General features: G+C 40.6%; 1 pseudogene; it reads right to left on the bottom strand.

Annotated features, from left to right (window-relative positions):
- Positions 1 to 5477: 5477 nt before the first annotated feature.
- Positions 5478 to 11153, bottom strand: LOC140946678 (uncharacterized; annotated as a pseudogene).
- Positions 11154 to 11333: the final 180 nt, after the last annotated feature.

The following is an 11333-nucleotide window of genomic DNA, read 5'->3' as shown; positions in this document are numbered from 1 at the left end:
GAAACTCGTTGCTTTGTGAGTGTAAGACGCACGAAATATCGTTTGCCACTGACCACATGACAACAAGACGCTACGGAGCGTACACTTCGGCGTCGTGGTTGTGGAACTAATTAATTGTAAATGCGGAGGAATAGTCAGAAATCAAATATGGTAAGAGTAAGGTGTTAATTTGTGAAATTATGGGATTTGTCAGGATTTTCTGAAAAGAGCAACATCCAAGAGGCCTACTTGCCAAAAACTAGCATTTCGGGACAAATTGTCTCCGAGATATTAGCCCAGTTATGCTCTGATGACTCCATACAAATCCTTGTAAAAAAACAATTCTCTATTTTTCTTAGTCACATCAGGCTTCAAAAACAGCATAGCAGTCTCATGTACTGATTAAAGATATGTAAGGCATGGGTAAGGAGTCAATTACGTTGAGCATGGAATTGGCTGAAACTCAAAGTCACGAGTTCGAATGTTTTGAGGATAATTATTCACTGACTATCAGCACGCAGGGATGTCGGATTAACACAAGGAAGTTTAACACCGAAGGAACATAGCCTTTACAGAGCTTTAAAACACAGCATCCACTAACACAAACTTGACTTGAACTTTGAGTAAAACTAAACAGCCTCTACCAATAATAACAAACTCTCACTTGAACTTCAGATATCTTACGGCTTCCGCGAACTTGTAAACACAATACCTGAAAATCGACCTTCGTCACACTTGACTAAACACAGCACTCCAGCTCGTGGGAAAAAACTTAGTTCTTCAAAAGAACTCGCTTGGAACTTGTATACCGTTTGACATAAGGTTCTAGAAAATACTAAACAGCAGGCAAATAGTAGTAGCTTTTCGACATATTTTATGATTTCAGTAACTGATGCAAATCTGCTGACTCATGCTGAAATGCTAAACATGCCCTAATTAATTATTCAGGGATAATCCAAAGACGTAGAGAACGTTCGAGAAAGTCACGCAACGCATGAAAGCAGTTTTACTACGTAACACTCAACAAAGACAAAATGTCTTTTTGCAGCATTTTGGAACTTTAAATTCATCATAAAACAGTTCGAAAGGAGGGCTCACTCGTGAAATGTTTTTCAACACTCGAAGAGAAATTTCGTGTCTCTGCGCGGCCAAGAAATATCCTCTATTTATTCCTCGAGTAATTAAAGACTAAACTCGAAGTGATCTCAAGATATCACGAAGTAGTCCGGTCTCATTTCGTGAAATAGTTGAAACAAGCCGAAAAGTCACGAACTTGCACGCCCAATCTTGTCCCGAAACTAGTGCATCATTTCATAACAATTTTTCATATCCCAAACTACCTCGGGTCGCAGTAGCGCAATCGGCTTATCCCTCAACTTAGAGTCTCCTCTGATCTGACGGGTCACACAGGTGAGTCGGTTCAAACCCCGGGAAAGCCAAAATAATAATTCTTTCTTCCTCGAAAAAGTTAAAGAATAAATCAAAGAAATCGAAGTGATCTCGAGATATCTCGAATTAATTCGGCTCTCACTTCGTCAAATAGCCGAATAAAACCGAAAACCTACAGACTTTGCATGCCCAATCCTGTCAAAAAATTGTAACTTTGATACATTCCTGAGCGTCGCGAAACCTTTACTTCGCGCTCCGCCGAAGTAATAACCGACGAGAGTGATGAAGGTAAGCGCGAAGCGAACGAGGTGTGCTCACCTTCGCTCGCCTGAAAGAACCGAAGAAATAACGCCTGTTATGCAGGCTACTCTGTCTGTGTCTTCCCCCACCTTTTTTTTTAATTGTGGGATTGTGCTAAAAAGCCGAGGGCCTAGAAGGGGACTCGGCATGGCAGCTAACATTAAATTTTTAGGCCAAAAAAAGGAGGCAACAGAACTTCGTTTTGAGTTATGAGTAGACTGCAAAAGAGTCGGTTTTTCACTGTTTCTTTCTCTTAGGACTCGCATTCCAGAGGGTGTTTCCAACAGGTTTCACTGTTGCAATGGTAACTTATGACGTCAAGGAAATGAACACATAAGGCATCAACTGTAAAAACAAAGTGGGAGTAGTATTGTTCCACAAAAGTAGAAGTCATCTGAGAAGTTCTGACAAATGCTAGAAACTAAGGCCAGCCTAACGGATCCACCCTTCCCACCCTCATTCCTCTCCCAACCGACTCTTGTATACCAAGCAGGCTCTCTAACATTTACCATGGACCAAAGCCGGACTCGGCGTTAAACACTTATCGCATCAGCTCCACGTTTTCGGTTACTCGCACGGAAAATCGCATATAAATAGCGTTCGAGAGCGATTCCTTTCCGTAAACTTCAAAGCCTTTTATTTTAATTGACAAGCTGGACTGGTTCAATTTCTCAGTTAAGGTAGGTAGGGTGGCCGAGCAGGTCAGAGTACTGGACTGGCAATGTGGAATCTCCGATCGCCCTGACCGCTGACCGGATTTGCTTTCGGCAGCCCCGAGTTGAACTCCTAAAACAACAACTATAAACTGCCGGCCAGTGATTTGCTCTGCATCACAAACTCTCTTTGCTGAGGCGCTCATGGAGGTTCCCAACGGTACACAAAGTTGACCTAACCACTGTCCCGGTAGCCTGAAAAAACTGAGCTGACAATGGTTTGGCGACGCTACCACTGGTTTCCCCGCCAACCAGTGGTAGCGTCGCCAAATGTCGGCTGTTTTCTCAGGCCTGATTATCCCGGGGAAACTCTTCATGTACTCTTGCTCAAAACTGATGGGGATTATCCTCGGAAAATTAGAATTAAACCCCAAGAGGAAACCTGTCTGGGTGTATGGCTTAGGCTTTATGTAACTCCTATAGGATACCATTACTACCAAAAGAGCGTTGTTCTTTACAGTGATCGTTTCTTGGTACTGCCCTCGTTGTTGTTATATCTTAACCAAAGAGCCTTTTAAGTTAGTTGGTTAAAAAACATGGAGCACTATTTGTGTAGCGTTTCTTGGCACATTAACAAAGAAATCCAAAGTAACATTCAACGAAGCCAGATCCTCTTAATCCGTATTTAAGAGTTCGCAAAATTATTCTTTCTACGACATCATCGGGAAATTCCTCTGGTTTCAACCCCGAGGTTTTCTCCCAAACCCTGTGTGGAGGCGAAATCTTTTACGTCAGCAACTTTACGAGTTGCCAGATGACATCTACCCCCCTGCCCACCTCCCTCATAAACGCGGGTTAGAAACCAATCACAATTCGAGCCTTAAGAGGGTTAGGTAGGTAAAACCTAGAATCGTACTGATAGTCAGCGGTATCAAACGCATGTCATATAAAAGGTTTGGTGTTAGTCTAAGTGTTGAAGGCAGGGGTGAAGGTCACCTGTTTTGTTTTCACTGCAGAGAACCGTTATGCATCGGTCAATTCCAATTTCATTAATCGCACAGTCGAATAGTGCCGTTTTAAGCACTTTAATGTGCGATTTTTTGTTTCAATTAACGTCTTCCTTTGTAATAGCGCTAGGATTCTAATTAAGACTTCACGCCGCGACGACATGCACCAGTTTATAATTTTAGTATTGATGTAAAATTATTGATATTAAAATTAATAGAGCGCTGTAAAGTTATATATTATGAATAGTTTTATAAATATGAAAGGATATTTTTCAAATAATATCAACAGAACTTTGATTCAATAACAAAAAAACGTTGATTCACGTCGATAGCTCCCGATTTCGCTATGTAATTCTGGCTTGATAAGCAATAAAGAAATGCATGCATAAAATCAAGAACATGCCTTTACAACCTCTTCAATTTTTTTTCTGTCCATGACAGATGAGCCAATCTGCTCTCTTTCCCAGAAAATCATCTCTGTAGTTATATTCTGATAGGAAACCGCATGCGTGACAAAAGCTCGGGAGTGGCCCTGGGGTTGGCAAATGCCCGGTCCACGGGCAGCACAAAATTTGCAAATGCCCCACCCCCAGGACTGACAATGCCGGCAAATGCCCCGCAGTAGCCCGAAGGGGGCGGGGGGCTAGGCGCAGCTGGAATTGACTGATGCATCATTTTTCTACTAACTGTATGTTATATTGTTCTTGTTTGCTTTTACTAAACGTATTTTTGAAAAATAGTTGCTTTCTAAAAACGTGTTTTAAAACATTTATTTAAAAATATTAATGTTACACTATTGTGACGATAGGTTTTGCCCTTCCAAGCACAAATCGGGGAATTAAACGTAAAGAGAACTCGAGTGACTTCGGCGTAAGAACAACAAGGGGGAAAACTAACTCTGCAACTCGCTTGGCTAGCGGGAAAGGAACTCGTCACTATTCCAAGGTCAGCGCCGTAGCTAGTATGAGGCCAACCGAGGCACTCGCCTCGGTAAAATTTTGACGAATTTCGCCGATCATTTTTATTTTACATACGCGATCATCGGATATTTTTAACGCATCATGATATTACAAAGAATTCAGCAATTCAGTCAATATACTATGAAAAAATTACCATATCATCGATCTCAAGGGGCTACGTACGTTAACTCAAATTTTTTTTGAACAAATACTGATCAAAACCATTGGCGAGGTTAACGGTCACCCAGATTATGTAGCTTGTTTCTGATTATTGCTTTTTAAATTCCACTTAAATTAACTCGAAAAAAAGTTACCGAAAGGCCCAGAAAACGCTGCAAATCGCATTTCCGAGAGACTAAAGTTCAAAATTTCTCGGGGGGGGGGGGGGGGGCATGCCCCCGAACCCCCCTAGCAACTCCCGCCTGCCTCGGTTGGCCGTTTGGTCTGGCTACGACACTGAAGGTACTAGGATCTGCTACAACTGGAAACAGGACAGGACTCAAGCTTGGACTTCAACAGTTTAATCTTCAGCTCGTCAGCGTAAATCATACAGTCAAATAAATCCGCAATGTAAAATCGTACAAGCATATCACTTCGCAATGTAAATCGTACAAGCATGTACAACCCCAATGTAAATCGTACAAGCATGTAAATCCGGCCAGCAATGTAAATCGAAAAAAAGTGATAACAGTGCTCCATTTATACTAACCGATCAACTTATTACAACATCACAAAACAAATGGAAAGAAGGCTGAATAAAATCAGCTGAACAGCGAAAACAAATCTGGATAAATTCATCTTTAAAGTTCATATGTTAAACTAAATAACCCAAAATTAAATGTCAGTCAAGCAAGTGAATTTAGGAAATTTACAAAGAAAGCTGTGTAAAAGAATTAGAATTTCCTTTGCTCAGGATTCCCTAAAATGTCAAAACTAAAAACTGCGAACGGTTGGTATTTAAACAGGCGAAAGGTCCAGTTATTCAGTGACTAAGCTGTATATCTATTCAGAAACAAATTATCCTTTTAAAAGTAAACATTGAAGTAAAATGTGTATAATTTAAGGAAACTAAAACAACTCAATGCAAATTCAATGTAAATTACGGCTAACACAACTTCAAAGGGAATATTTAAAAGCTAGATATGAAATTCGAATCAAATAAAGAATACATGGGAAATCTCTCCTTACACTATAGCCCTGCTAATTCCATATCGCTGACAGCTCGCTGTCACTGGCCGACTCGTAAGTGGAACTAAGTGGAATCTGATTCAAATTTCATAGTGAAAGCTCCTTCCTCGATATCTTCTAATGACAAGATAGGTTCTTTTTGTAAAAGTCGTACGACATTTCGAAGAGTAGTTTTTATCGATGCCGCTACGAACTTGCCAAACATCGTGTCTGCGTTTGAAATGACCCTGTGACCTGGAAGAAAGTAAAACTCTATAAGGGAAGATTCTTTCTGGGTTAACAGACTTGCGGTGGATTCCAACACGGAACAAACACGTTCTGTCAATTTGTCTTCTTGCCACAACTTGGAATCATCGGAACGTTCAAGTTCTTCAAAGAATCTTGTCTTGAGGACGTAAGTATGGAGAACCCAAGATGTGAAAAACGCTTCGAGCTTCTTCTTAATTCAGTTTGCCCCTTAATGATTTTTAGAGCTGTGTAACAAGCAGCCTGCTCTGGACTTGTATTCTGTAATATCTTGAGTTCAGCCACAGAAAAAGAAAACCTCCACAAGAGAGAATCTCCTCCTTCAGACTTAGGAACAACATGGTGGCCAAAATCTGCACAACCTTTCAGAACATGACAAGGAGGTATTTTGGCGGACTTCGGCCAACTGGAAAAGTGTATGGCGGGAGTAATGTCAATGTCAATGGGCATTAATTTGTAAACATTTCCTCTCCAAAACAAAGTCATCTTTACTCCGGCCTTGCTTGTACTTATAAAGGGATGGCACAGGCCACATGAATCATAACTTGTCGTGTTGAAGCTCAGTCTGGTTTTGTGTACTAGGGCAGGCGTGCTAGACTTTTCGTACAAACGTTTGGCCAGAAAACATTTCACTTTCATAGCGTCAAGAAATCCCTCTTTTGACAGAAACATGGTCCATTCTTCTCTGTACTCTTCTTTTACTTGAATGCGAACAAATCCTGGTTGTTCGGTTGCGACAATTTCACATTTATCATCTGCTAGCGACTTCAATTCACACATATAGTCAAATTCATCTGGCTTGCCTATCCTGTAGCCTTCAAAGGCGCTTCCAGTTCGTAAAATTTGATAGTCGAAAATATGATCATCGTCCGCAACAAGTTCTAAAAGTTTTTCGACAAAGGTCAAACTTTGTAGAGCAACATTGCATCTTTCGTGGCACTTTCCATCGCCGTCCATGTGAAAAGTTCTAATACGGTACTCATGACTTAATTTCAATAAGTACTCGTTTACATCTGTGTCTTCCTCAATACACAAATCTGGAACCTCAATGTTGTCAGAGTAACCAACAGAATCACTGTGACTCGATGCACCAGATATACTATTTCTGCCGCTTTCACGAACCACGCCAAGAATTTCTCTTGGGTTGGTGCTGTCCCTAACACAGTTGTTTCCGGTTTCTTCCTTCTCCATTTTACTGGGAACAGAAGTAGAATTAGCATCGGTAGCCTTTGCGGATTGGGAAGCGAGTAGGCAAGAAAGTCTCTTTAAATTAAACTTTGCTGCAAGATCATGTACTGTTTCTCCGTAAACGTTTTTCTGAAACTTATCAAAATCACTCTTAAATGCTTCAGCGACTGCTAAAAGAACATCTTCATGGGTAGTTGCCATTATTGCAGTATGTAAGACAGTGTCGCCGTGACGATTTACAAACTCTGCATGGGAAGCACGATTTAACAATAGCTGCAGCACATCAAAGTTACGATGATAAGCCGCGATATGGGCTGGTGTTTTACTATCATTATCCAGACTTGTGACACTGGCACCAAGTTCCAAAAGAAGCTGCATTGTCTCCAGATCACCAAAGGCAGCAGCTTGATGAGCTGCTGTTCTTCCACTGAGGTCAGCCATGTTTATATTAGCGCCATAATCTCGCAATAGGAGAATTGTCTTGGAGACAATTTGAGGGTACTTCTTCACAATGACTTTGTAGCGGTTTGCTTGGTCAAAGAAAACGTGAAGGGCTGTTTTTCTCATGCGATCTGGAATATTAGGATCAACACCGGAATCTAATAAGATCTTTAAAGTTTCATACCTGTTTTGGACGTTGATCTCTTCATTGAGGTTTAAACTTTTCGAAAGAATCACGGCTTCGTGTAGTGCAGTTCTACCCAGAGGACTCTGACAGTTTACATCATTGAGGAAATATCTTTGAAGTAGTTTAGACACTATTTGTGGCTGATGGCAATTCGCGGAAAGGGAAAGGCAATTCAACTCAACTGACGGAAGCATAAATAAATCCGAGTTATAAGTTCTGGTAGAAAACATGAGTGACGCTGTTCCAATGTCATCCACATTTTCAGTATCTGGTGTAGGTATGGAAAAGCTTGTTCTCGGGTTTGCTCCATTTTCGAGCAGATTAAAAGCACAGTCAATCTTATCTCGACAAATTGCATCATGTATTGGCATCCAGCCTCTAGTATCAGCTATGTTAACGTCACAGCCGTGTTTTAGAAGACAATCAACAACTTGCAGATGTCCTGATTTTGATGCCTTATGAAGAGCTGTCCGTCCAATTGGTTTTCCATTTTTATACTTGGAAAATAAGTTGGGATTAGCACCCTTTTCCAGTAAGGTGGCTACCATACCTGCACGGCCCAATTTTGCACTCAGGGTTAGTGGAGTATTCCAATCATTGCAGACAGGTGTTGTAGATTCTGGAGGAGAACTCCAGTTAAGGCCAACACGGAGTTGTTCCAAACCATCAAGTGCCATGTTAAAGCCTTCAGAATTATTAAGTACTATGGAATGAATAAGCAGTGTCTTTACAGTACTAATTATTTCCTCCATATCAGTTCCTTCTGTTGGTTCACCAGTACAGTCTCCATCTGAAAAGTCCATTTTCCTCCAAGACAGTCTCTTGTTTGAAAAACCTTCATAGGAACGAAAAATATATGCAGTGTTATAAAATATGCTAAACTAATCTTAACTTTTCCACTTATTATGATACTTATTGATGCGAAAGAAAATTCTTAATGGCCAAAACTTTGAACTGACGATGCAAATATGATGGCATTAACAGACGAAGAAAAAACGTTGTGCCTAGCGGGGCCCTGTTTAAAGCGGAATTCTGAAAAGCGATATGGGCTTGAAAGAGCAACATATGACAGATGAAATGGTGACAAGCAAGATAAACATAGGTTGAAACTGCGACGGCGAATTGCAAATGGAATAGCGACATATGTACCCCTCTTGGTACTCTTGGTACCCCCCCTCCCCCCTCCCTTCCCCAAACCCCTAAAAAAAGGCCTCTCTAGTTGCTACTTTTTCCTTCGGTGAAAATTGAGTTAACCCATAGCCAAAAAATAAGATCTGGGAACCTGTGTTTTCCCAATTTTCTGACAAGCAGACCCATCTCCCGGGGTCACATGCATGAATATTTCATAGTACTGATGTGGATACAAAATTTTGTTTCTTATGTCTCGTTCCTGTAACAGGGTTGGTCTGGGTTTTTGGGTATACAGTATACTGGGGTATTTAATTTTAGGTATACAGTATTTTTATGCTTAAAATTGGCTATAAAGTATTCCCTCACGACCAATTCTGGGTATAAAGTATACCGTGTTTTTCTTAATATTGGTATTTTACGCAAGTTTTAGTATAATTTTTGGTGTATTGCAGTGTTCTCACCAGGTATTTCAGGCCAGGCAGGCCGCCTGGCTTGATTCATTGAAAAATCAATGCTGCCTGACTTAAAACTGAAGAAACCTTATGTTGTTAAACATCTGGAACTGGGATCCTGTCCATAAGTAAAGCAAATAACACTCAATAAAGATACTGAAACATTGCCTAGAGTTTTTTCATTGCTTTTTCTCGCAGTTGATAAGGTTTTAGTTCAAACTTGTCGCGATATCGTTCGCTAGTTTCTTTGAACAGCACGGTTAGCCATAAATTCAAGGACACTTCAAGGGATATATTACATGGAATACTAAACTCAACTCACACGTGCATGGAAGGTTGAAGGACCAAAGCTAGAGGAATTCGACTTTGAGAAAGCGGCAGACATCTGGGGGGCTTAAAAATGTAGGAGGTTAACAGTAAGACAGCATGACACTTCACTCTTGCGAATTTTATAAGTCGTTTTTTTGGTATTGTGCTAGATTAGGATTTTGTTAGCGAATGCCCCCTGGCCTTCCCAAGATCCTGGGGAGAACATGGTATTGGAAGGTTTGTTTTGGGTATTTTGGTATCCCACTAAAATAAATAAATATAATTTGCCTCAGTTCATTAATACTGGTCATCAATGTAGCTCACAGACATGTTTGATTGTAGACATTTACCAGTATACTGGACAAACTGTTCCCAAAGATAACCAACTCCCTACATTGACTTCCTCTATAACATGGCATCAACCAGTATGTTATGAGTGTCACACTTGGATCTCTCCATTTGCATGTATCAGTAAATTGTTAAAGAGGTCCCATTCCTCAACCTCTCCTCAAGGTGGCTGAACACAGTTTTGCGGGCAGTCAGTGGAAATTCACGTGACCACACGTGTAACTTAGACAAACAAACATGGTGGCAGAAAGCAATGGTACACAGAAGATGATTTCTCAAAATCTACTCATTAAAATTTTGTGATATTAGGCAGAATTTTTGCTTTTATCGTATTTTAAATAATGAGAACTTTAAAATGGAAGTCGAACAGACAAATTTTGTGACACATTTAATAATTACAATCATATTATTGACTGTCTAAAAACCCGTCTGCTAAAATTTGGTCAAATAAGTTTCAAATGATAATGATTAATATAGTAAACTGTGTGCAAGTTTATAGGAAAATCTAATGAGCGAATTTTATGTAAACTGAGCAAAAGTGAAATTTTAAGGTTGTATCAGGAGCCCATCAAATGATGGGCTCCTGGGTTGTATTCCATCGTTCATGATGCCATGGAAACTACGAAAACGTCAAAAAAAATTTACCTGTCAATCAAAATCTTTCATCAGTATGTTTTCATTTGCCAAGTTTAAGCTTGTGAGCTGCAACCTTTGGCAAATGACATATACTCAGTCACAAACTGCCAAAACTGTGTTAGCCACTTTAAATTAAAGCAAAGTGAGGCCCTCGAGGCCCTTCGGTTTCTCTCTTGCATGACTTTTAGCGTTTTACGAAGTCGTTTGCGTTGGTTGTCGGTCGCGTAGTTGGTTTGTTTTATACGCCCCGGGAGCCCGGGGAGAAACCTCTGAAGCGAGCCACTTGTGGTTTCCGTTCAGTGTGCGCGTGGTTTCCCCCGGGACGAGATGATCGATTCATACAGAATCACGACATTCATTGAAGAGCTATTTACGATACTAATAGAAAAGAAGGGGGCTAACTAAGAAAGTAGGGAGCGAACTTGTATTAAAGAAGCTAATTAACTACACCGTCACAAAGGGGCGAACTCGCTAATTTTCGTTTCCACGAGACACTAACTTGTCTGAGTCTCTTGGGATCGGAGTTTTGGGCCCAGTTTACGACTCGTTAAAAAGACGACTGAAATTCAGGTTACACGCGGCCCAGGAATTTCACGTGGCGTAAAATAACACTGTATAATAAGGTTAGTTCAACCGCAATATACGTTTATCGATTTCCTCAAATTTACTGTCAACGCCAAATCAAAACACGGGCTACATGTACAGTCATTTCTTACCTCAAACTCTGCACGCCATCATGTGTTCTAACCTAGATACGTCATGTAAGGAGACACAAATAATAGTCTTGAGCTTACCGACATGCATCCGTTTACATTAGTATGCCAGGCGAAGAAAGCGAGCAAATTGAGAATACGTATGAATCACCGCAAAAAATGAAACGTTTAAGCACTATACCATTCGTCTTTTGTCATCGTGTTGGC

This window comes from Porites lutea, chromosome 8, assembly GCF_958299795.1.
Source record: "Porites lutea chromosome 8, jaPorLute2.1, whole genome shotgun sequence".
In the NCBI taxonomy this organism is placed as follows: Eukaryota; Metazoa; Cnidaria; class Anthozoa; order Scleractinia; family Poritidae; genus Porites; species Porites lutea.
Note: the sequence above shows the minus strand (reverse complement) of the source record. Positions and strands in the feature narration are given on the sequence as shown.